A 25,280-nucleotide genomic window follows, 5' to 3' on the forward strand; every position below is an offset into this window, starting at 1 on the left:
CTTATATTTAGATTTTTGATCCATTTTTTTTTTTTTTTTTTTTTTTTGGTATATGATGTGAGGTAGGGGTCCTCCTTCTTTTTTGGCAAATGAAAATCCAATTTCCTAAGCACCATTTGTTGAAGAGACTATTCTTTTCCAATGGAATGACCTTTGTCCCCTTTTCAAAAATAGTTGGCCATAAATGTGAAGGTTGATCTCTGAGCTTTCAATTTGATTCCGTTAGTCTTTATGTCTTTCTTTGTACCAAACTGTTTTGATTACTGTGAATTTGTATTATGTTTTAAGAGTAGGAACTGTGAGTACCTCAACTTCATTCTTCTTTGTTAAGGTGGTTTTGGTTATTTGTGGTCCTGTACTTATCCACATATATTTTTCTCACCAATGTGCCAGTCAGGAATTGGACCTCATGGTGACTTGCCATGAGAGTTGGGGATGGGTGCCCATAGCACAGTGTGGTGAAAGCAATTTACCATTTTTACTGTAATTTATCAGTCTCTTCTGCTCTTCCCTGGATGCTGTACAGTATTATTATTTTTTTTAAAATAATTTTTTATTAATTAAAAAGAAATTACAAGAAAGAAACACAAACATCCGTAATATATGCTCATTCCATTCTACATATATAATCAGTAATTCACAATATCATCACATAGTTGCATATTCATCATCATGATAATTTCTGAGAACATTTGCATCAATTCAGAAAAAGAAATAAAAAGGCAACAGAAAAATAAAACAAAAACAGAAAAAGAAAAAAAATTTTTACATACCATATTCCTTATCCCTCCTTTTCATTGATCGCTAGTATTTCAAACTGAATTTATTTTAACATTTTTTCCTCTATTATTTATTTTTTTTCCTGAATCTACTATGTGCTTTTATTTTTTTATCCAATTTTTAAAATTTTTTTAATTAATCAAAAAAAAGAAAAGAAATTAACACAACATTTAGAAATCATTCCATTCTACACATGCACTCAGTAATTCTTAGTATCATCACATAGATGTATGATCATCATTTCTTAGTACATTTGCATCGATTTAGGAAAAGAACTAGCAAAACAGCAGAAAAAGATATAGAATGTTAATATAGAGAAGAGAATTAAAATAATAATACTAATAAAAAATATATATATATATAAAGGAAAAAGAAAAAAAACAAAAACAGAAGATACAAACAAACAAACAAACAAACAAAAAACCATATTTCAGGTGCAGCTTCATTCAGTGTTCCAACATAGTTACATTACACTTAGGTATTATTGTGCTGTCCATTTTTGAGTTTTTGTATCTAGTCCTGTTGCACAGTCTGTATCCCTTCAGCTCCAATTACCCATTATCTTATCCTGTTTCTAACTCCTGCTGGTCTCTGTTACCAATGATATATTCCAAGCTGATTCTCGAATGTCGGTTCACATCAGTGGGACCATACAGTATTTGTCCTTTAGTTTTTGTCTAGACTCACTCAGCATAATGTTCTCTAGGTCCATCCATGTTATTACATGCTTCATAAGTTTAGTCTGTCTTAAAGCTGCATAATATTCCATCGTAGGTATACGCCACAGTTTGTTTAGCCACTCGTCTGTTGATGGACACTTTGGCTGTTTCCATCTCTTTGCAATTGTAGATAATGCTGCTATAAACACTGGTGTGCAAATGTCCGTCTGTGTCTTTGCCCTTAAGTCCTTTGAGTAGATACCTAGTAGTGGTATTGCTGGGTCGTAATCCATTCTGCCATTCTATGTCTTTTGATTGGGAAATTCAGTCCATTACCTTTTAGTGTTATTACTGTTTGGATAATATTTTCCTCTACCATTTTGGCTTTTGTATTATATATATCATATCTGATTTTCCTTCTTTCTACACTTTACTCCATACCTCTCTCTTCTGTCTTTTCATATCTGACTCTAGTGCTCCCTTTAGTATTTCTTGCAGAGCTGGTCTCTTGGTCACAAATTCTCTCAATGACTTTTTGTCTATAAATGTTTTAATTTCTCCTTCATTTTTGAAGGACAATTTTGCTGGATATAGAAGCCTTGGTTGGAAGTTTTTCTCTTTTAGTAATTTAAATATATCATCCCACTGTCTTCTAGCTTCCATGGTTTCTGCTGAGAAATCTACACATAGTCTTATTGGGTTTCCCTTGTATGTGACAGATTGTTTTTCTCTTGCTGCTTTCAAGATCCTCTCTTTCTCTTTGACCTCTGACATTCTAACTAGTAAGTGTCTTGGAAAACGCCTATTTGGGTCTATTCTCTTTGGGGTGCGCTGCACTTCTTGGATCTGTAAATTTAGGTCTTTCATAAGAGTTGGGAAATTTTCAGTGATAATTTCTTCCATTAGTTTTTCTCCTCCTTTTCCCTTCTCTTCTCCTTCTGGGACACCCACAACACGTATATTTGTGTGCTTCATATTGTCATTCAGTTCCCTGATCCCCTGCTCAAGTTTTTCCATTCTTTTCCCTATAGTTTCTGTTTCTTTTTGGAATTCAGATGTTCCAACCTCCAGTTCACTAATTGTAGCTTCTGTCTCTTTAGATCTACCATTGTAGGTATCCATTGTTTTTTCCATTTTTTCTTCTTTGTCCTTCACTCCCATAAGTTCTGTGATTTGTTTTTTCAGATTTTCTATTTCTTCTTTTTGTTCAGCCCATGTCTTCTTCATGTCCTCCCTCAATTTATTGATTTGGTTTTTGAAGAGTATTTCCATTTCTGTTCGTATATTCAGCATTAGTTGTCTCAGCTCCTGTATCTCATTTGAACTATTGGTTTGTTCCTTTGACTGGGCCATATCTTTAATTTTCCAAGCGTCATCCATTATTTTCTGCTGGTGTCTGGGCATTTGATCAGATTTCCCTGGGTGTGGGACCCGGCTGGTTGAAAGGTTTTTCTGTGAAATCTCTGGGCTGTTTTTCTTTTCCTGCCCAGTAGGTGGTGCTCGTGGCAGTCGTCTGTCTGCGGGGCAGTCGGCCCAGGAAACCGCGCGTGGAGGGGGTGGGTTGCCGGCCGCCGTGGCTTGGGGTCTGCTGGTCCAAATTGCCCAGCTGGCCCGAGACGCCAAGCGTGGCGGGAGGGCCCCGCTATCCAACGTTCCCAGTCAGACCGGGGAGCCACGTGCGTGGAGGGGACCCCAGTCGCCAGCCGCCCCGGCCGGGAAAACGCACGCCCCTTGGGTATCTCACCTCAGTGGATTCTCTCTGCCCATTCAGCCGTTCCAGAATGGGGTACGCTGTCTTTTTGGTCTCTGTCGTGGCTCCGGGAGCTGTTTCGTATTGTTTCTGTTTCTTTAGTTGCTTTTCTGGAGGAGGAACTAAGACCCGCGCGTCTTACTAAGCCGCCATCTTCTCCCTGTACAGTGTTATTATGGCCTTCAGAGTTTCAAAATAGTTGTTTCAGACAGTTCCTGCCTCTTTAATACTTGTTCTTTAGAAGGACTGAGTCCTGGAGCTCTGTACTTCACTATGTTCCCACCAAAAAGTCCTTACTACATATATATATATATATATATATTTTTTTTTAACCTCCTTTCTGAGTATTTCCCTTTCTCTCATTGTGCTCCAGGTGCACTGGCATCTTGGTGCTAAGAATACTGTTTCCTCAAGGACTTTTCAGTGGTTATTCCCTTTCTGTTCCCCCTAGAAATGGCTCATTCTACAACCTCCTTTAAGCTTCTGTTCAAATATTACCTACTCAGTGAGAACTTTCCTGTAAATCATATTTAAAACAGCATGAATGAAAAGCTTACCCCCTGTACTTGTCTCTCACATTCCTCCTTTTCTCTTCCTCATTTTATTTTTCTTCAGAGCTCTTAGCATTTTCTTATACAGTATATATTTCCCCTAAAAAATTGTTTATTGAACCAGAATGTAAAATCCACAAACAGAGATTTTTTTATATTCACTTTACTTGATTCTAGTGCCAGAACAGTGGCCTCAATGTGAATATTTGTTGAATAATAAATGAATAAGATTCATGCTGATTTGTGTTATTATCAAATGCCAGAGGAGTAAAGGTCTACTTATCAAATACGCTTTCTGAATCTCAGCATTCTTACTGGCCCTCACGAGTTACAGTATCTTTATGGTTTAGCTATTAAAACTATAATTGGATCTTCTGTCTCAGTGACATGATGACACATCAAAGCAGCTTCCTGGACTTAATAGAATTCAGTTTGGATTCACTGTCCAATAGTGTTGAGTATGCTTTCAGTATGTTAATTGGTTCTGGGTTTTAAGAATTCATTTGAGAATTTGTCCCACTTCCCTATAATGCTGACTCTTAGAGTCGCTAATACAGCTTGACTCTCTTTTCTCAGTGATGTTTATCCAAAGTCCTAAAGACTCCTCATTTTTTTCCTTATTTTTTCCCCTTCTGCTGTCTTTGTCAGAGAGGATTTATTATACTTCAGCCTTTTTTTTTCTTACTCATAAACTGTCACATTTATTTGGGTGTAAATTTATAAGTTTTCCCTTCTGAACCTGAGGTTTGACACTTATCAATCTACCCTCTCTGTATTCATTGTGTAACTCTATAATTGAAGAATAAATTGTGTGGAGACTTAGCACTTCTATGATGTGTGAGGTATAATTTATTGTGGTGATTAGATGTTAACTCAACTTAAAATGTCTATTCAAATTAATATTTCATTTTTTTTTAGAATGAAACACTTTTGGATCATTTAGGTTAATAATATTATAATGCCTTATGGTAGACTAACTTCACATCACATCTTCAGGTCTGTCTTAGTCATGAGATTTTCTTTGATTCATTTCCAATAATTTTCAGTCTCTCAGTACAATTCTGGACTCAGACTTTTCCTTTCATTCCTCTGTGGTTATGGTAGTTTGTAGATTTTGTATTGTGAAGTGGTGAAGGGGGTGGCTGTGGATTCAGATAAGTTGGATTTGAACCCAGTTTTGCCACTGATTAGTTCTTTGATTTCGAACAAAATACTTTACCTTTCTAAACCTCAGTTTCCTTGTGTGTAGAATGGAAATAGTAATAGTTACTACTTAATTGAGTTGTTATGAAGACAAATAACATAGTACACGTGAAATATTTATTATAGTACTTGGCAAATGATAAGCATTCAAGTGTGTTGATTAGAAGTTATCTGCATTCTCTCCTTAATTATCCATGTATGGTTTTAACTTTCCCCATATTCTTTTACTCACTTCTGGGCCTCTAACTGTTTTTAGGTGGAATTGTTATTAAGTAAATAGTTCACAGAAGACAAAATCTTATGTGTTGGGATTTTATGGCCACACTGTACATTTTTGTTTATTAGTTGCTTATTCCTTAAGGACTGTGTCTCTTATGCCACAGAATACTTGAGCAGAAATGGAAACAAGAATCATCTCTTTCAAATAAATCATTTTAGAAAAGGAAAAATTTAAATCCTGCACACAGGTTCAATTCCCAGGCCATGCATGCCAAAAAAAAGAAAGAAAAGAAAGAGTAAAAGGGATATTCACATGGAAAAGAATGAAACGTGACTTCCACTGCACAGCATACAAAAAAAAATCCAGCATACAGAACTTCTTGTTGACCAAGATGGTGGTTTAAATCTAGAATTCATCCACAGAATCTTTGAATAACTAGCACAGACTAGCAGAGCCATCTTCCTAAAAACTCCAGAAACAGTTAAGTATTGCAGTAATTGGGCAGGTGCCCAATCAAGAAATATAATTCTGAAAAGTTGTAGGAGAAGCTTGTGGTACCCTTGTTGACCTCTTTGCCACCCCTTCACAGCACAATATGGAGACAACCTGCCTTCCTTTGTGGGAACCCTGGCTCTGTTCCAGCGGGAGTGGAGTAACTCCTTTGCACAAACTAGGTGCCTGTGTGTAGGTAACAGTCAATTGGGCAACCTGAAAGACTGATTAGGAATTTTATCTCTGGCTCACCCTGCTAGCACTTGCCCTCCAGACAGAAGCAGCTTTTGGATAGCTAAAACAGTGTAAGAAAGTCAAAGTGGCCTGGAGCAAAGGAGTGCCTGCTTTAAGTCATACAATAGAGCACCCAGGAGGGGTAGAAATAATAATACAAAATCAAACTTAATGAAAGATATAAATATTTGCATTCAAGAAGCACAGTGAACCCCAAACAGGATAAACTCATAGAGAACCAAGCCCAGACACATAATATTCAAACTGTCGAATGCCAAGGATAAGGCCTGAAAGCAGCAAAAGAGAAGCAATGTATAATATACAAGGGAGTTAAAATGAGATTAAGTTCTAATTCTTCATCAGAAACCAAGGACACAAGAGGCAGTGGCATGAAATATTTAAAGTGCTGAAAGAAAATAATTGCCAACCAAAAATGTTATATCCAGTGAGATTGTCTTTTAAAAGTGAGGGAGAGATTAAGGCATTCCCATATAAGGAAAAACCAAGGGAGTTCATCACCGTTAGACCTGCTGTACAAGCTACAGTACAGGGAGTTCTTCTGACTAAAAGCAAAGGACTCCAGACAGTGGATTGAAGCGGCATAAATAAATAAATAAATAAATAAATAAAGAGCTCTACTAAAGGTAACCAGATGTGTAATTATAAATGTCAGTACTTTTGCATTGTATTTTTTGTATGTAACACACTTTTTACTTCTGAAAGGTTTAAAATGCAAATGCATGAAAAATAATGATCAATCTGTGGTTCTGGACATTCAATGTATAAAGATATAATTTGCGACAAGTACAACAAAAAGGTGGGTAGATAGAGGAGTATAGAAACAGTGTATGTACTGCAATTAAAGTCAAGTGGTATCAAATAGAAAGTGATTATTATAGATTTAAGAAAAATTTAAGCCTTACGGTAATCAAAAAATATATATAAGAAAAAAATACACAGAAAGAATTGAGAAGGGATCCAAAATAGTACAAAAATAGAAAAATAGGAGAGCAGGCATTAACTAAAAAATTATGGGACAAAAAAGGATAAGACTCATAAGACCAAATGGTAAAATTGTAGTAGTTGTGTATTATCAGTAGTTACTTTAAATGTAAATGGATTGAACTCTTCAGCAAAAAGGCAGAGATTGGCAGAATGGATAAAACAGCATGACCTAACTATATGCTGTTTACAAAAGACTGTCATTAAATTCAAAGACGCAAGTAGGCTGAAAGTAAAAGGATGGAAAAAAATATACCATGCTAATAGTAACCTAATTAGAGTTAGGGCAGCTACACTAATATCAGATAAAAAGACATTAAATAAAAAAATTATTAAGGAGATAAAGTCACTATATTCTACTGAAGTTGTCAATTAAGAAGACATAATAATTATAAATATACATAAAAGCTAAGTAAATGGAAGGACATTCATGCTCATTGATTGGAAGATTAAATATTGTCAAGATGTTAATTTTACCCAAAGCAATTTACAGATTCAAAGCAATACCAATCAAAATCCAAACAGCCTTCTTTGCAGAAATGGAAAAGCCAATCAGCCAATTCATATGGAAGGCTAAAGGGCCCAAAAAGCCAAGACCATCTTGAAAATTAATAATGAAGTTGAAGGACTCACTTCCCAATTTTAAAACTTATTACCATGTCACAGTAATCAAAACAGCATGATTTTGGTTCAAGGACAGACATACAGACAATGGAATCAAACTGAATATACATAAATAAACCTTCACTTATATGGCTAATTGATTTTTGACAAGAGTGCCTCTTCAACAAATGGTGCTAGGGCAACTTGTATCTGTATGTCAAGAATGAAGGAAGAGGGTGGGTCACGGTGGCTCAGCAGGCAAGAATGCTTGCCTGCCATGCCAGAGGACCCAGGTTCGATTCCTGGTGCCTGCCCATGTTAAAAAAAAAAAAGGATGAAGGAAGACCCTTATCTTACACCATATATAAATATCAACCAAAAATAGATTGAAGACCTAAATATAAGAAATGGGATTATAAAACTCCAAGAAGAAAACATAGGGAAATATCTTTGGGACCTTGTGTTAGGCAATGGTTTTTATATTTTAAAACACAAGCACAAGTAACAAAAGAAAAATAGATAAATGGAACATCTTAAAACTTTTGTGCATCAAAGGACTTCATGATGGGATTGAAAAGACAACCTACGGTATAGGAGAAAATATTTGGAAACCACATATCTGAAAATGATTTAACATCCAGAATTTATAAAGCAACCCTATAACTCAACAGAAAGATAAACAATAAAAATGATTTAAATAGACATTTCTCCAAAGAAGATATGCAAATTCCAATGTGCCCATGAAATGATGCTCAATATCATTAGCTATTAGGCAAATACAAATCAAAACTTCAATGATTTACCATTTCATACCCATTAGAATGGCTGATATTCAATAAAAAATAAAAACAAAGTGAAAAGTATTGGAGAAGATACAGAGAATTTGAAACAGTTGTTCATTATTGATGGGAATATAAAATGGTACTGCCACTGTTGAAAATATTTTTTGGCAGTTCCTCAGGAAGTTAAAGATAGAATTACCATATCACCTGGTTACATACACAAAAGAATTAAAAGCAGGGATTCAAACAGATATTTCTGCACTAATGATCATTGTGACATTATTCACAATTGTCAAAAGATAGAAGTAACCCATATCCATCAACTGATGAATGGATAAACAAACTGTTATATAATACAATGGAATATTATTCAGTCATAAAATGAATTAAAATCTGATAAATGTGGCAATATGGATGAATCTTGAAGATATCATGTTGAGTGAAATAAGCCAGACTGAAAACAATAAATATTGTATGAACTTACTGTTATGAAATAATTAGATTAAGCAAGTTGATAGGGTGGGAAACTAGAATATAGATTACCAGTGAATGGGATGTAGAATAGGAAATGGGGAATTAAGGCTTAATTGATCCAGAATTTCTATTTAGGGGGATCAAAAGTTTTGGTAGTGGATGGTGGTGTGGATGTGATTAAAAGGGGGAAATTTTAGTTTTATATATGATATTCTAATAAAGATTAAAAAACTATAAGAATGTACAACTCAAACAATGAACCCTAATATAAACTATTGGCTGTAGATAATAGTACAATTATAATAATAGTCTTGCATCAGTTATAATAAAAATACCGCATTAGCGCAACATAATAATGATGTGGGGTTGGGGAGCAATATATGGAAACTCCATTTTTTTGCATGATATTTTTGTAAATCTACAACTTCTCTAATAAAAAAAAAAATCCAACTGCAAGTGGCAGAGATAGAACTGAGCACAAAGTTCATGATGCTCAGGACTTCCAAACCACAGTACCTGCTTTCAAAGACCTCTTATGTGACTGAGTTCTCAGGTAATGCTTGGTGTCTGACCAAACAGAATGTATTCAATATCTTTATGTTTTTACTAGTATATGTTCTGTTTTTTAAAAAATATTTTAATTGAGAAATCTTCACACACATGAAGTCCATCCATAGTGTACAATCAGTGGTGCACAGTATCATTGCATAGCTGCGCATCTATCACAATGGTCATTTTTAGAACATCTGTATCATTCCAGAAAAGTAAATAAAAAGAAAAAAACTCATACATCCCCATACCCCTTACCCCTCCATTTCATTGACCACTAGTATTTCAATCTACCCAATTTTTCTTTACCTCATACCCCCACTATTATTTATTTATTTATTTATTTATTTATTTATTATCCTTATATTTTTAATCTACTGTCCATACCTTGGATAAAAGGGGCAACAGACACAAGGTTTTCACAATCACACAGTCACATTGTAAAAGTTATATAGTTATACAATTGTCTTCAAGAATCAAGGCTACTGGAACATAGTTCAACAGTTTCAGGTAGTTCCCTCTAGCCACTCCAGTGTACCATTAACTAAAAAGGGATGTCTATACAATGAATAAGAATAATCTCCAGGACAACCTCTTGACTCTGTTTGAAATTTCTTAGCCACTGAAACTTTACCTTGTCTCATTTCTCTCTTCCCTTTTTGGTCAAGAAGTCTTTCTCAATCCCATGACGCCAGGTCCCAGCTCATCCCAGGATTTCTGTCCTATGTTGCCAGGGAGATTTACACCTGTGGGAGCCATGTTCCACAGAGCAGGGAGCACAGTTAGTTTACCTGCCGAGTTGACCCAGAGAGAGAGGCCACACCTGAACAACCAGAGTCGTTCTCTGGAGTGACTCCCAGGCTGTGCTGGTTTGAAAAGATGTATGTCCCCTAGAAAAACCATGTTTTAATTTAAATCCCATTTCAGAAAGGCAGAATAATCCCTATTCAGTACAGTATGTTTTAAACTGTAATCAGATCATCTCCCTGGAGATGTGATTTAATCATGAGTGGTTGTTAAGATGGATTAGGTGACAACATGTCTCCACCCATTTGGGTGGGTCTTGATAAGTTTCCGGAGTCCTATAAAAGAGAAAACATTTTGGAGAATGAGAGATTCAGAGAGAGCAGAGCAGAACAATATAGCCACAAGAAGCAGAGTCCACCAGTCAGTGACCTTTGGAGATGAAGAAGGAAAATGCCTCCCGGGAGCTTCAGGAAACAGGCAGCCAGGAGAAGAAGCTAGCAGATAATGCTGTTTGCCATGTGCCCTTCCAGATGAGAGAGAAACTCTGACTGTGTTCGCCATGTGCCCTTCCACTTGAGAAAGAAACTGTGAACGTCATCAGATTTTTGAATCAAAGTATCTTTTCCTGGATACCTTAGAATGGACATTTCTATAGACTTGTTTTAATTGGGACATTTTCTTGGCCTTAGAACTTATCAAATTCCCCTTTTTAAAAGTCATTCTGTTTCTGGTATATTGTATTCTGGCAGCTAGCAAACTAAAACACAGGCATAATCATAAATAGGCTTAGCTTCTTGTTTGAAGAAATAAGTTTCATAGTGTTGAACCTCAAGATCTAGGTTTCAGCCCATTGAACTGGTTGTCCCCACTGCTTGCAAGCATATCAGGAATTCCACAGATGGGGAAGTTGAATATTTCCTCCTTTCTCCCCAGTCCTCCATGGGGACTTTGCATATACGTTTATATTCTCTGCCCAAATTACTCTGGAATATATTGGGGCATCACACTAACCTGTACAAATCAACACGATCTCATGCCCTATTCAAGATTCCGTGGAATTATGGGGTTCAAATAAACTGACTATACAAGTTAAATTAGATATTGTGCTACCCAAAATATAAATTTTGCATCAAATAAACATCTCTTCCTTTTGTCTCACACAGAAGTTGAAGTTTTAAAATATGGACCATATTATCCTTTACCCTGTACTCTGATTCACTTTAGTCCTATCCATATCAGCTTCATTCATATCTCTAGTCAAAGTCAGATCACTTTTTCAGCCCTTTTGGCAGCTGCTGTATGGGGTAATGCTGACTTTCATAGGTTCAGTGCTCTAACTCTGAGTCTCAGGTGTCACATAAATATATGAAGTTTCAGGAACGACCAGGTTAAACACAAATAGAGTATACGTGCTATTGTTTTCCTCTTCCACTATCTCTTATCCATCTAGAAAAAAATACCATTTTTATGGAATTTTAGAGGACCTTTTTGAACTCTGTTACAGGATCTCTTCAAAGTTCAAACTATGGGTATATTTGCATGTAGAACCTATATGAAAATAATTTTTTTCTTTTTACTGTCTCTTGTGTGATACTCTGTAATAGAATGTATAAAGTGACCAGTGAAAATATTTTAAGGTTTAAGAGTCAGTATGGTTTACAAGAAAGAGCATCTTGATACAAACTCTAAATACTACATTCAAATTTTAATAACGTCTGTGCTGAGGTCACATTTGACATTGCTGATGATCTCTGTTTGCTCCTCACACACTGTAAATTTCTCTTGTAGCAGCTGTGCAACAGTTTACAATTGTCTTTTTATTTGTCTATGAACTCCATTAGACAGCATTCTTTGTGCAGAAACTCTATCATATTAATATTTATATCCCTAATTTCTGGCACAATGATTGGTCCATAATAGGTGATTAATAATATTGGAATAATTCCAATATTTGAATGATTTGGAATAAATGGTTTCTTGTTCCCTTTCAATATCCCTCTGTGACTATTCTGCTTTTATTCATTCTATGGTAGTGTTTCCTGGGACTGTCTTCAATTCTTTTTGGGACTCACCTCTATGCACTCTCCTTGAGTCATCTCATTTTCTCCTCTTTAATGTACATATATGCCAATGACACTCATGTATTTAGCTGTAATCCTGATCTTTCTCCTGAGCTTAAACTTGTGTGTCTAAATATCTTTTAAGTATCTTCACCTGTCTTCTAAAACAGATTAGGCTAGGATCTCCTGATCATCCCTATTTGTAAAATGATTTAAACTGAACTTATTCAGTTTTTTATGCTGAAAAGTCTGTAGGCAATGTTAGCACTTCAAACGTAAAATATACAGGTTAGAGGCTTGGAGCTTTGTATAGTTGACTGTCATTATACGCCACATCCCTTAATTTATTAGATCCTGTTACTCCTACCTTAGCAATGTCTGTGAGTTTGCCCCTGGATGTCTATCTTCATTGTCAAAGTCTTGTTTCAGGCCTCTATCTGTCTTCTTTTGCCTGGTATATTATAACAGTTCACCACATTTGTTCTTTTTACCACCCGCTTCTTCCCAGTGCAGTCTGTCTTCCATATGTCTACCAGGGGCACCTTACCCCCAAAACACACAGGCTCAGACCACAACCCGGCTTAGAGACTTTTCCTTTCACAATCTGATAGGTACCTTCTTTTCCAGTTGCATTTTCTCTATATCTCCCAAACAAACCTTAGACTCTGATCACATTCAGTTTCACTCATCCCCCAAAGCCAGATCCTTTTATGCTCTGTGCCTCTATCTTTACCTTCCTATTTGCCTGTTTCATCCTTCTCAGCTTTCTCTACCCAGCTTAACTGTTACTTTTTCTATGAAGTCTTTCATAAATATTGTAGCACTTTCTGAAATATGATAGTAACACCTTTTTTAATTTATATATCTCTGATATTAGTGAGAATAAGGAATTTGTCTTATTCTATTGTTGAAGACTCAGTGATTCACTGCTCACTAGATGCCTGTTGAATTAAAAAATGACAATGTTCAGTTAAAATTTCTCAGCTTTTTGAGAATTTAACAATCTTAACATTGTTTAGTGCTAAACCGAGATATTCACGCATTTCAGTGTGTTTTGGCAGGGTCAGGGCCTGACATCTGTTGCAGGTGGCAAAGGCATCAGTGTTGTGTTTTGCTGTCACTCACCTGCTGTGCATTACTTTAGCTCTCAAAGCTTCACTCTTTTCATCTGAAATTGGTCATTGCCAGGCTCTCTGGCTTGTAAAAATCTTTTAGATGGAGAAATGCTTTTTAATCAGACTTTGTTCATTTGTTTTCAGTCTTCAAGTATGCAAATCTTGTCGTTTTCTGAACTTCTGAACAAAAGATAAAAGGAAATAGAAGACAGTGAAACCATCCTGTCTTGTGCCAATATATGGAATTTTCCCTGAAGTTTTCATTTTAATGTCAAATTAGATTTTAAATCCTTTTTTCCAGATGTGTTGAGCTCAGGATAAATTTCCCTCTTTGAAAAGAACTGACTTGACAGAAAGTAAGAGGATGCCCTTTTGCACATGTTGATCAGAAATTAGCCTATCCATTGTTCTATTTTCAAGGTTATAAGCAAAATATTTGCCTTTCTGAGAGGTACCTTAGTTACATGTTTCACCATCCACAGCTGCAAGACATAGAATGGTCACTTGGCAACTGACTAGGCTTGGATTCATATAGTGGCTTTTTCTTAAAATTACTTTTGAAAATGCTGCATATTGAGTACAATTAAATTAGGTGCTCACTAGTGTTTATATTTAAAAAGGAAAGCTACACTTAACATGGCTTTTTCAGAAAAATTGAGAACTATCCTAGTCTAAAAGTGTTGCCTGATTTTTGACTAGTTATATAATTTCAAGGCAAAAAGGACTGAATATCACCTTATACTTTATTAGAACAACTGCTTGAAACAAAGACAATAAAATGTTATGGAAAACGTTGTGGAGTATACTTTGCAATAGTTGATGTTCAATGGAATGTTTTATCAAAGATATAGTATATTTCATTAAAACAGAATATTCTTCATCCTAACTTTTAGATGTTTTGGTTAGTTTTTAGTTGCCTTCTGTTTTCTTACCCTGTTTCCTTTCCTTCCTCCTCTTATCCCAGCTCTTCCTTCCCTGGCTTCCTTTCTTCTTTCATAAACATTTATTAAGTATATTCTTTGTGCAAGGCACAGTGTTTGAGACTGTAACAGTTACAAAGATGAGTAAAAGATAACCTCCCTCCTTTCAAAGATCTAATAAATTAATGAAGGAGAAGGGCATGCATATAAAGTATGTGGAGGAGTGAACAAAATGGAGATCAAGAGGTCAGGGAAAGTTTTGAGTGTGGGCTGAGACTAAAATTTCCAAACATCTTTATTTAAAATTGCAACCACAGTATTGAGGGGCTGCCTTAATTTAGATTCTATAGCATGATCTGGGTTCGTAATCATCAAAAAAATAGTCTGTTTATTGTGAACCTACTATGTGCCAGGAACTGTGCTTTACAAATATGTATCTTATTTCATCTTCAAATGGACCTATAACTTCTTCCTGTCTTAGAGTTGAAGAAAGAGCAATAAAGAAAAAAGAATACCAGAAAATCACATCAGAAGTCAATGTGATGGAATAGTGATGCGTGCAGGCTGCGGAGTTATTGCAGTCTGTGGAGCCTCTGTTCAAATCCTTCTGTCACTTATTAGTTATGGGACTTTGGTCAAGCTTCTTCATCTCTAAACTTCAGTTTTATCATCTGAAAGCGGGAAAAATAATACCTATATACAGAGTTATTACAAGGGTTAAGGAACTTTACACATTAAAGTGCTTAGAATTATTATTACAATCCTGAATTAGCTCAGCTAGGAAGAGTAAAGCAGATTTTTCAGGCTCCAAGGCCTCTGGTCTTCCACAATACCATATTGCCTCCAAAACCTATCCAGGTCTGTTGATCACAGAATTTAAAAAGTGGAAATTGTCAATACTCAACTAAATTTTATTTGCTACTTAAGAAAATATGTGCATAAGATTGTCAATTAAAACACTGCTTTTTCTTGAGCTTGAACTTTGGCCTGTTATACGAAACATCATTTTCACTTTTTAGGGACTGTGGGGTGGAGTAAAGAGGAACAGTTATCTTGGAGGTAAGTTATTTGTTGCCTTTCTTCTCCAATAGGGCATTGAAAATTTGCTAGTTTTAGGATAATCCTGAAAAGGATTTCAGTTCTCACTCCCCAGCTGTTCAGAGCACCTGTTGTTTTTATGACTTTTTCTTTCTGGCCTCTTCCAAAAATCCTTTCTGGCCTCAGGGGAGGAAAAACAGGTTTTTAAAATCATCTGTTTCTCAGCCTTAGCACAGTTCCCCTAAGTGGGATTTTAGGAATGAAAGTATTAACAGTATGCTGATGTGAACAGGCTAAAATACTTATTTTTTCCCTCTTGATTAGATCTTGCATGAAAGATCCAGATCACTTTTGGGTGTTTAACGTTTACCAGTAGATTGGAAGTTCCTCGCCTACAGGTTTGCTCTACAAAAAATTATTTTTGTTTTTCAGTCTAATTCCCTTTTTATATTTATTCATCGCTCTACAGAACTTTATAAGACATAGGAGGTAATAACTTTTCACATCCTATATTTGTAGATAACTTTCCTCTGCCTTGTTATGAAATGCTTAGCTTCATTTTCTACCCTACCACTGACAATCAAAAAACTGATTGTGGAGCACAATGGAGTGCTTCCAACTGGGCTCCAGTTGTCATCCCCTCATCAACCACCTTATGGGCTTCCATACAATAACACTATCAGGCACTGCTATAAGAAAAGTTGTTTGAGAGCCATTGACCCATATTAATTCATTTATTTCTCACAGTCTTTATCTAAGGCATATAATTTTGTTCTCTATTTTTATAGATGCACAAATTGAAACAGAAACTTGTTCAATAAGTTACCTATGATTAAGTCAGTAACTTAATGATTTGTAGAACTAAATTTGCTGACCTCAAAGAAAAGATTTTTCTCATTAAGCCATTTAAGTAGGGGGCAAGGGAAAAGGCCAAGTTAAGTAGGGCATAAAGAAAAGAAAAGACTATGAAAAGAAGAAATCTACATTTATTCAACTCCTATTATGTACTACAAAGTTCATGTTTCTGTCTCATTTAATCCTTCTTATAACCCAGTTATCCTAATATTATAATATTTATTTTGCAAGTGAAAAAATGGGATTTAGAACCAGTAACTCACCCTAGCTTGATTTATAAATAGTGGAGTTAGAATTCTAACCAAGGTAAGTCTGAATCAAAAGTCTATGCTCAAGGTAAGCAAATACCTTTTTAGATTAGTTCCAATTAATCATTCAGTGGACCACCTTTGAAAATCTATTGTGTACAAGGCCCAATGTTATGCATTGTGTGAGAAACAAAGAGGTCACCAAAATGGACCTGGTGTCAAATCTCAGACCTTTCACTTATTGGTGGACTTTGAACAACTGAATTACCCTCCCAAACCTCAGTTTTTTCATCTTTAAAAGAGGAATAATAATATCTACTTTGCAGGGTTGCTGTGAGAATTAGATCATGTATCTCCCACATATTAGAATTTTCCTACATTATAATTATTGGACTTACTGTCTAGTGATAGCAGAAAGACAAGTCTATGTATGATTGTTTAAGACATGTCATGGTCAGGTTCATGTGTCAACTTGGCCAGGTGGTGGTACCCAGTTGTCTGGTTGGACAAGCGCTGGCCTGTCTGTTGCTATGAGGACATTTCATGGACTTAAATCATGATTACATTGGCTGCATCCACAGTTTATTGCATTTGTAATCAGCTAAGGGGGTGTCTTCTGAAATGAGTGATGTTCGATCTAATCACCAGAAAGCTTTTAAGGAAGATTCAGAGGAGACAGTCACTCTTCCTGCCTCAGCTGGTGAGCCTCTCTTGTGGAGTTCGTCCAGACCCTTCTTAGGAGTCATCAGCTTCACAGCCTGCTCAATGGATCTTGGATCCTTACATTCCCATGGTTGTCCAGCCAGCCTTTCCTGAGAGTTCACTGAGGAACTTTTTCAAAGTTTCCAGCTTGTGGCCTGCCCAACAGACTTGAACTCTTACATTCCCATGGTTGCCCAGCCAGCCTTTCCTGAGAGTTCACTGAGGAACTTTTTCAAAGTTTCCAGCTTGCAGCCTGCCTTACAGACTTGAACTCTTACATTCCCATGGTTGCCCAGCCAGCCTCTCCTGAAAGTTTGTTGTGGACCTTTACTGGAGTTACCAGCTTGCAGCCTGCCCTACAGACACTACATTCCCACAGCTACATGAGAAACTTCTTTAAATTTTATATCTGAGAATATCTCCTGCTGATTATGTTTCTCTAGAGAACCCTAGCTAATACAAGCAAAAATAGAAAGCACATAAGAGATCTAAGTACTGAGAAGTTTTACTTCCAGCTCAGACTCTTGTTGAAGGGAAAGAATCAGGAAAGGCTTCATAGAAGAAACGACATTTCAGACATTGAAAGATGGGTGGAATTCAGACATGTTGTTACAGGGGAGAAGGGCAGGCCAAATAGAAAGAATATATTTAAGAAAGCAAGAGGTGTTTTCAAGGGTCAGAGAAGTTCTAGTTTGGTTGAAGTGTAAGGAACTTATGGGGAAAGTAATAAGCTATAAGATTGGAAAGTTCAGCTAATGTTGGATTGTGAATAGAAGGAGACTGGACAGGATTCAGTAGGCAGAGAGGTTTATAAACCAGAAAAGGTTTATGAGTATAGTCTTGAACTATTCTTTTTCTAAAGAATATTGTGAATACTATAATCTTTAGTTGCTACATTTTATTTATTTCAGTGTATGCATAAGTATTGATTCCAGAAAACTGAACTCTACTCACTGCATGCTTATTTTGGTACTAATCAATTACATTTTATTAAGAGCCATTCTGATCCAGGAATCAACTTAGACAAATAATGAAAAGTGGGTAGGTTGAACCTATTTTTTTTAGTAACAGCTCTATTGAGCTATAATTCATATACCATAAAATTTGCCCTTTTAAAGTATACAGTTCAGTGGTTTTTAATACATTCACTGAGTTATACCACCATAATCATTATCTCAGTTCATTTTTTTTATTGGAGAAGTCATAGGTTTACATAGCAATCATCATAAAATACAGGATACCTATTACCAACCGACCACCAATTCCTTGCATTGGTATGGAACATTTGTTACAATTGATGCTAGCACATTTTTAGAATTGTACTATTAATTATAAAAACTACAATTATAATTATCCATGGGTTAACTTAGGGTCCATTGTTTGTGTAGTGTAGTTCTATGGATATTTAAAAAAAATGTTTCTTCTGTGTGTTAGTAAGCTGCCAGAATGTGATATGCAAGAACTGGAATGACTTTTAAAAAGGGGAATTTAGGAAGTTGCAATTTTATAATTTTAAGTCCATAAAAATGTTCAAATTAAGGCAAGTCTATAAAACTGTCCAAATTAAGGTCTCCAGGGAAAGATACCTTGGTTCAAAAAGGCCAGTGGTGTTTGAGGTTTCTCTCTCAGCTGGAAAGACACATGGTGATGTCTGTTAGCTTTTTCTCCAGGCTTCTTCGACAGCTTTCCTGGGGCTTTGTCTGTTCTTTTGACTCTTTTGGTTCTGGTGGTTCTAAACCTTTTTCCAAAAGTGCTTCCCTCTTCAAAGGCTCCAATAAACAACCCCACCTTGAATGGGTGGAGACACATCTCCATGGAAACTATCTACTCAAAGGTTACCACCTGCAATTGGGTGTAAACAATAAAAAAGATCCCACCCAGCCATGTTGAATGAGGATTAAAGAACTTGGCTTTTCTGAGGTACACAACAGGTTCAAACTAACACATTCTGTTACCATATATACAATCTAATATTTCCCCTTTTAATCACACTCAGATTTATATTTCAGTGCTGTTAATTGCATAGACAATGTTATGCTACCGTCACCATCATACATTGCCAAACCATTTTTATCTTTCCAAATAGGAACCTTGTTCATTTTAAGCCCTAATTTCCCATTCCCTATCCCCATACCATCCCCTGTTAACCTGTATTTTATATTCTGACTCTGTGAGTTGTTTATTATAATTGTTTCAAAACAATAAGATCATATAATAGTTGTCCTTTTGTGTTTGGCTTATTTCACTCAGCATGATGTTTGCAAGGTTCATCAGTGTTGTGTGTATCAGGATTTCATTCCTTTTATGGCTGAATAATATACCATATTTTATTTATCCATTCATTGATTGACGGGCACTTGGGTTGCTTCCATCTCTTGAGAATTGTGAATAACTGGTGGGAAAATACCTCTTTGAGTTCCTGTTTTCAGTTCTTTTGGGTATAAACTTAGTAGTGGGATTGTTAGATCACATGCTAGTTCTATATTTAGCTTTCTGAGGAATCCCCAAACTATCTTAAACCTTGACTAGCAATGAATGAGTATTCCTATTTCTCTGCATCCTCTCCAATGCTTGTTATTTTCCATTTTTTAATAGCAGGCATTTTAATGGGTGTGAAATATCTCATTTTTTTTTGTTTATTGGATTGTTTGTTTTTTGCATGGGCAGGCACCAGGAATTAACCCGTGTCTCCAGCATGGCAGGTGAGAACTCTGCCTGCTGAGCCATGGCCTGCCCCTCATTGTAGTTTTGATTTGCATTTTCCTGATGACTAATGATCTTGAGCATCTTTTCATGTGCTTTCTGGCCACTTATATATCTCCTTTGGAGAGATGTCTGTTCAAGTCCTTTGTGCATTTTTTAACTGCTTTGTCTTTTTGTGGTTAAGTTGAAAGACTTCTTTATGTTTTCTTGATTTTGAACTTCATCAGATATGTGATTTCCAAATAGTTTTTCCCATTGTACAAGTTGCCATTTTACCTTCATGATGAAGTCCTCTGAGGACCAGAAGTCTTAAATTTTAATTAGGTCCTGTTTATCTATTTTTTCTTTTGTTGCTTGTGCTTTGGGTATTAAGTCTAAGAAACTATTGCCTAACACAAGGTCCTGAATATGCTTACCTAATGTGCTAGTTTGAAAGGATGTGTGGACCCTAGAAAAGCCATGTTTTAATCAAAATTCCATTTCATAATGTCAGAATAATCCCTATCCAATACTGTATGTTTGAATCTGTAATTAGATCATCTCCTTGGAGATGTGATTTAATCAAGAGTGGTTGTTAAGCTGGATCAGGTAACGACATGTCTCCACCCATTTGGGTGGGTCTTGATAAGTTTCTGGAGTCCTATAAAAGAGGAAACATTTTGAAGAATGAAAGAGATTTGGAGAGAGCAGAGAATGCTGCAGCACCACGAAGCAGAGAGTCCATGAGCCAGCAACCTTTAGAGATGAGGAAGGAAAACGCCTCCCGGGGAGCTTCATGAAACTGGAAGCCAGAAGAGAAAGCTAGCAGATGACACTGTGTGCTCCATGTGCCCTTACAGCTGAGAGAGAAGCCCTGACTGTGTTCACCATGTGCCTTTTCACTTGAGAGAGAGACCCTGAACTTCATCAGCCTTCTTGAACCAAGATATTTTTCCCTGGATAGATGCCTTTGATTGGACATTTCTATAGACTTAATTGGGACATTTTCTCAACCTTAGAACTGTAAACTATCAACTCATTAAATTCCCCTTTTTAAAAGCCATTTTGTTTCTGGTATATTGCATTCTGGCAGCTAGCAAACTAGAACACCTACATTTTCTTCTTGGAATTTGAATATATATGGCAGTTATATTTTGAACTTTGATCCATTTTGAGTTGATTTTTGTATATGGTGTGAAGTATGGATCCTCTATCTTTTTTTCTTTCAAATGGAGATCAATCCAGCTTTCCCAGCAGTGTTTGTTGAAGAGACTATTATTTCCCAATTGAGTGGTCTTTGCTCCTTTGTTAAAAATCAGTTGGCCATAATTGTGAGGGTTGATTCCTGAATTCTTGATTCTATTCCATTGGTCTATAAAATTCTTCCCTTGTGCCAGTATCATGCTGTTTTGATTACTGTGACTTGGTAGTAAGGTTTAAGATTGGGAAGAGTGTGTCCTCAACTTCATTATTCTTTTTCAAGATGGCTTTAGGTATTCAGGGCCCCTTAACCTTCCATATAAATTTGATGATTGACTTTTCCATTTCTGCAAAGAAGGTCATTAGAATTGTGGTTGTGATTGTGTTGAATCTATAAATTTCTTTGGATAGTATTGAAATCTTAATATTATTTAGTCTTCTAATTCATGAACACAGATGTCCTTACACTTATTTAGGTCTTTCTTAATTTCTTTTATCAATGTTTTTGTCATTTTCTGTGTACAGATCTCTTACATCCTTGGTTAGATTTATTCCTAGATGTTTGATTCTTTTATTGCTATTGTAAATGGAATTTTTTTCTTGATTTCTTCATCTGTTTGTTCATTGCTTGTGTATAAAAACACCTACTGATTTTCTGGTGTTGATCTTTTATCCTGCCACTTTGCTGAATTCTTTTATTAGCTCTAGGAGCTTTGTTCTTGATTTTTCATATTTTTTGTATAGAGGATCATGTCATCTGCAAATAGGGAAAGTTTCACTTCTTACTTTGTGGTATGGAGACCTTTTATTTCTTTTTCTTGCCTAATTGCTCTGGCAAGAGCTTACAGTACAAAGTTGAAAAACAGTGGTGACAGTCAACATCCTACTCTCCTTTCTGACCTTAGAGGGGAAACTTTCAGTCTTTCACCATTAAAATGTGGAGTTACTTGTGATTTGTCATATATGCTCTCTATCATGTTGAAGAGATTTTCTTCCATTCCTAATGTTCTAAATGCTTTTATCACCAATGGGTGCTATATTTGTCAAATGTCTTTCTGCATCAATTGAGGTGATTGTTTTTTCCCTTAATTCTGCTGATATGGTATAATACATCAACTGATTTTCTTATGTTGAATCATCCTTGCATGTCAAGGATACATCCCGCTTCATTATGGTATATAATTGTTTTCATATGCCATTAGAAGCAGTTTGCCAATGTTTTTGTTGAGGATTTCTGCATTTGTATCCATAATTATTTGGCTTTGATATCAGGGTTATGTTGGCCATGTAGAATTCCTTCTTCTTCATATTTTTTGAGAAGCAGTTGTCCAGAATTGGAGTTAAATCTTCTTGGGTTATTTGGAAGAATTCCCCTGTGAGGCCCTCTGGTCCTAGTTTTCTTTGTTAGAAGGTTTTTGATGATGGATTCAATCACTTCACTAGTAATTGGTCGCTGAGATCTTGTATTTCTTTTTGAGTCAATGTTGTAGTTTGTACGTTTCTAAAAATGTGTCCACTTCATCTAGGTTATATAATTTATTGACATACAATTGCTCATAGTATCCTCATATTCCTTTTTATTCAGCAGAATCAGTGATGTCTCCCTTTTCAGTCTGATTTTCATTATTTGTATCATCTCTGTTTTTTTCTTTGTCAGTCTATCTAAAGTTTTGTTCACTTTATTGATTTTTGCAAAGAACCAACTTTTGGTTTTATTCTATTTTTTTTTTCTGTTTCATTCATCTCTGCTTTAATCTTTGTGATTTCCTTCCTTTTGCTTGCTTTGGGTTTAGTTTGTTCTTCTTTTTCTAGATTTTCTATTTTTAAGGTTAAGTCTCTGATTTGAAGTCTTTCTTCTTTTTTTTTTTTTTTTTTTAAAGAAAGACAGAGAAGGAAGGAAGGAAGGAAGGACGGAAGGGAGGAAGAAAGGGAAACATCTTTATTTTTATTATATTTTGTTTGTTCGCTTGTTTTTTTTACATGGGCTGGGGCCGGGAATCGAACCGGGGTCCTCCGGCATGGCAGGCAAGCACTCTTGCCCGCTGAGCCACCGCGGCCCGCCTCTTTCTTCTTTTTTAATGTAAGCATTTAGAGCTATAAATTTCCCTCTCAGCATTGCCTTCATTGCATCCCATAATTTTTGGTATTATTAATTTTCATTTTCATTCTTCTCAAGGTATGTCCTAATTTTGCTTCTGATTTCTTCTTTGAGCCATTTATTGTTTAAGAGTATGTTGTTCATTTCCACAGTTTGTGAATTTTCACTTCTTCCCTCTGTTATTGATTTCTTGGTTTATTTTGTTGTTGTTAGAGACTATATCTGATATGATTTCAATATTTTTGAATTCATTGAGGTTTGTTTTGTGACTGGACATCTGGTCTATCCTGGAGTACATAATGAACATCTTTGTCCCTTGTAACTGTTTATTTTTATTTTTTAATTGGATTTATTAAGGGAGAATTTTTTAAGGTAAAAACTACCATTTGAAGAGCACAGTTTTGACAAATGTTTACAGTTGTGTAATTACCACAATGAAGACATTGAGGAATGCCATCAAACTAAAAAAGTTCCATTGTGTCCCTTTATTTTTATTTATTTATTTTTTTTACATGGGCAGGCACCAGGAATCGAACCCGGGTCCTCGGGCATGGCAGGCAAGCACTCTTACCTGCTGAGCCACCATGGCCCGCCCTGTCCCTTTATTGTCACCTTATTCCCTTACCCCAAACTCCAGGAAAACCTTGATCTGATTTTCATGCAAATGGTTTTGCCTTTCCCAGAATTTAAATAGAGTCAAATAAATGAAGTTATAAACTTCTATCCTTACATTTAGTGTAATGCTCTTGAGATATAACAGTGTTCTGTGTCTTAGTATAGCTTTACAGCTCTTTTTTTATGGCTGGGTGGTATGCCATTGTATGAATATACCAAAATTTGCTTATCCACTCACCTGTTGACATTTGGGATGGTTTCTATTTCTCCTTTTTAGATATGATTTAATATTATTTAATTTTTTAGAAAAGAAATTACTCCCTTGAGTGTCTGGGTTTGTTTTTTGTTTTCTTTTTAATGAGCTGGTTAGGTTTTCTTGTGCTCTGGCTCTCTTATCTGGAAGGTCTGCCCAAGGCAAATACAGTGTACTTGGTTTTCCCTGTCTTTCTGGGCCTCTGTCTTGTCCTGGGCTTTTGCTTGCTAGTTGTTTTGGAGTTCCCATGTGTACAGGAGTTTGGTTATCCCCCGTTTCCAGGAGACAGCTGTCCTTCTCCTAGGGTATTTGCCACCAGCAGTCGTTTGTCCCAGACTGCCCACCTTCATAGTTTTTATAGTTCTTTTGTTGTCTCATGACCCACAAAGGGGGCACACACTGACTCCAAAGTATTCTGGTGAGGGGATTAGGAAGGGTTCAAAAATCTTTTCTGGGGGCTTCTAAAAGTTGGGCTTTTCTGGTCTGCCCAGCTAATGCAGCCCTTTAGCTATCCATCCCCTACAGCCGGGAGGAAGTGCTATTTCTTTAAATTTCCACTACTTTTGTCCTGTCTGGTGAGAGTTGAAAGAATGGCTCCTGTCACTTTTGTTGGAGCAAGATTGAAACAGTGGCTGCCACCACCTTTGTCTGAGATAGGTTGAAACAGTAGCTGCCTTCTGAGCCAGGACCCAGTGATCAGAATTTGCTATTCAAAAGGCGTGAACAGCTGTTGATTGTACCCAGCCCTGTTCTTGGGGGAGAGAATTTTTATGTACCTTTCTGCCACCAGCAGGTAGCCAAGGACTGGATCCTGTATCAGTCTGCCACAAGACATAGGATGGACACTGTTAGAAGCCATGCAGAGAGTAATTTACAGTTCTTTACTATAATTTATCTGTTTCTTCCTCTGGCTCTTCATTGGATTCTGTAAAGTGTTCTTCTGGCCTCTGGGGTTTCAAAATAATTATTTCTGACAATTCCTGCCTCTTTAGTAGTTCTTTTGGTGGGAAGACTGAATCCTAGAACTCTCTACTTCACTATCGTTTCTGGAAGTCCTCTTTTCAAAACACTTTTATCACCTCCCCCAAAATATACCATACCTATTAGCAATCACTCCCTGTTTCACCCTTTTAAATATCGTGTCAAACACTGATTTACTTTGTTTCTACGGATTTGCTAACATTATTCATAATAGTCAAAAAATGGAAACAAGCTAAATGACCAGTCACAACTGACAAATAAATACAAAATATTTGAAATACCCATACAATGAAATATTATCCAGTCATAAAAGGGAATGAAATACTCATATGTTACAACATGGGCCAACCTCATGCTATCACTTATTAAGCAAAAAGAAACCTATCAAAAAAGACTACATATTATAGGATACACTTTGTATGAAATGTCCAGAATAGGCAAATCTGTAGAAACAAAGCAAATTGGTG

At 36.1% G+C, this 25,280-nt stretch overlaps 1 protein-coding gene and 1 long non-coding RNA gene across 10 annotated transcripts in view; both read left to right on the forward strand.

The window, feature by feature from the left end:
- The window catches only part of DLG2 (discs large MAGUK scaffold protein 2), a 2,206,106-nt gene that overhangs the window by 184,113 nt on the left and 1,996,713 nt on the right, over positions 1-25,280 (forward strand). The gene's annotated exons all lie outside the window — the stretch shown is intronic.
- Positions 15,074-25,280, forward strand: part of LOC143644424 (uncharacterized) — a 37,900-nt gene continuing 27,693 nt past the window's right edge. Inside the window, exons 1-2 of the long non-coding RNA XR_013156687.1 lie at positions 15,074-15,200; positions 15,504-15,577. This is a non-coding gene — a long non-coding RNA (uncharacterized LOC143644424). The remainder of the gene's footprint in view (positions 15,201-15,503; positions 15,578-25,280) is intronic.

This window comes from Tamandua tetradactyla, chromosome 8 (genome assembly GCF_023851605.1).
Source record: "Tamandua tetradactyla isolate mTamTet1 chromosome 8, mTamTet1.pri, whole genome shotgun sequence".
NCBI lineage: Eukaryota > Metazoa > Chordata > Mammalia > Pilosa > Myrmecophagidae > Tamandua > Tamandua tetradactyla.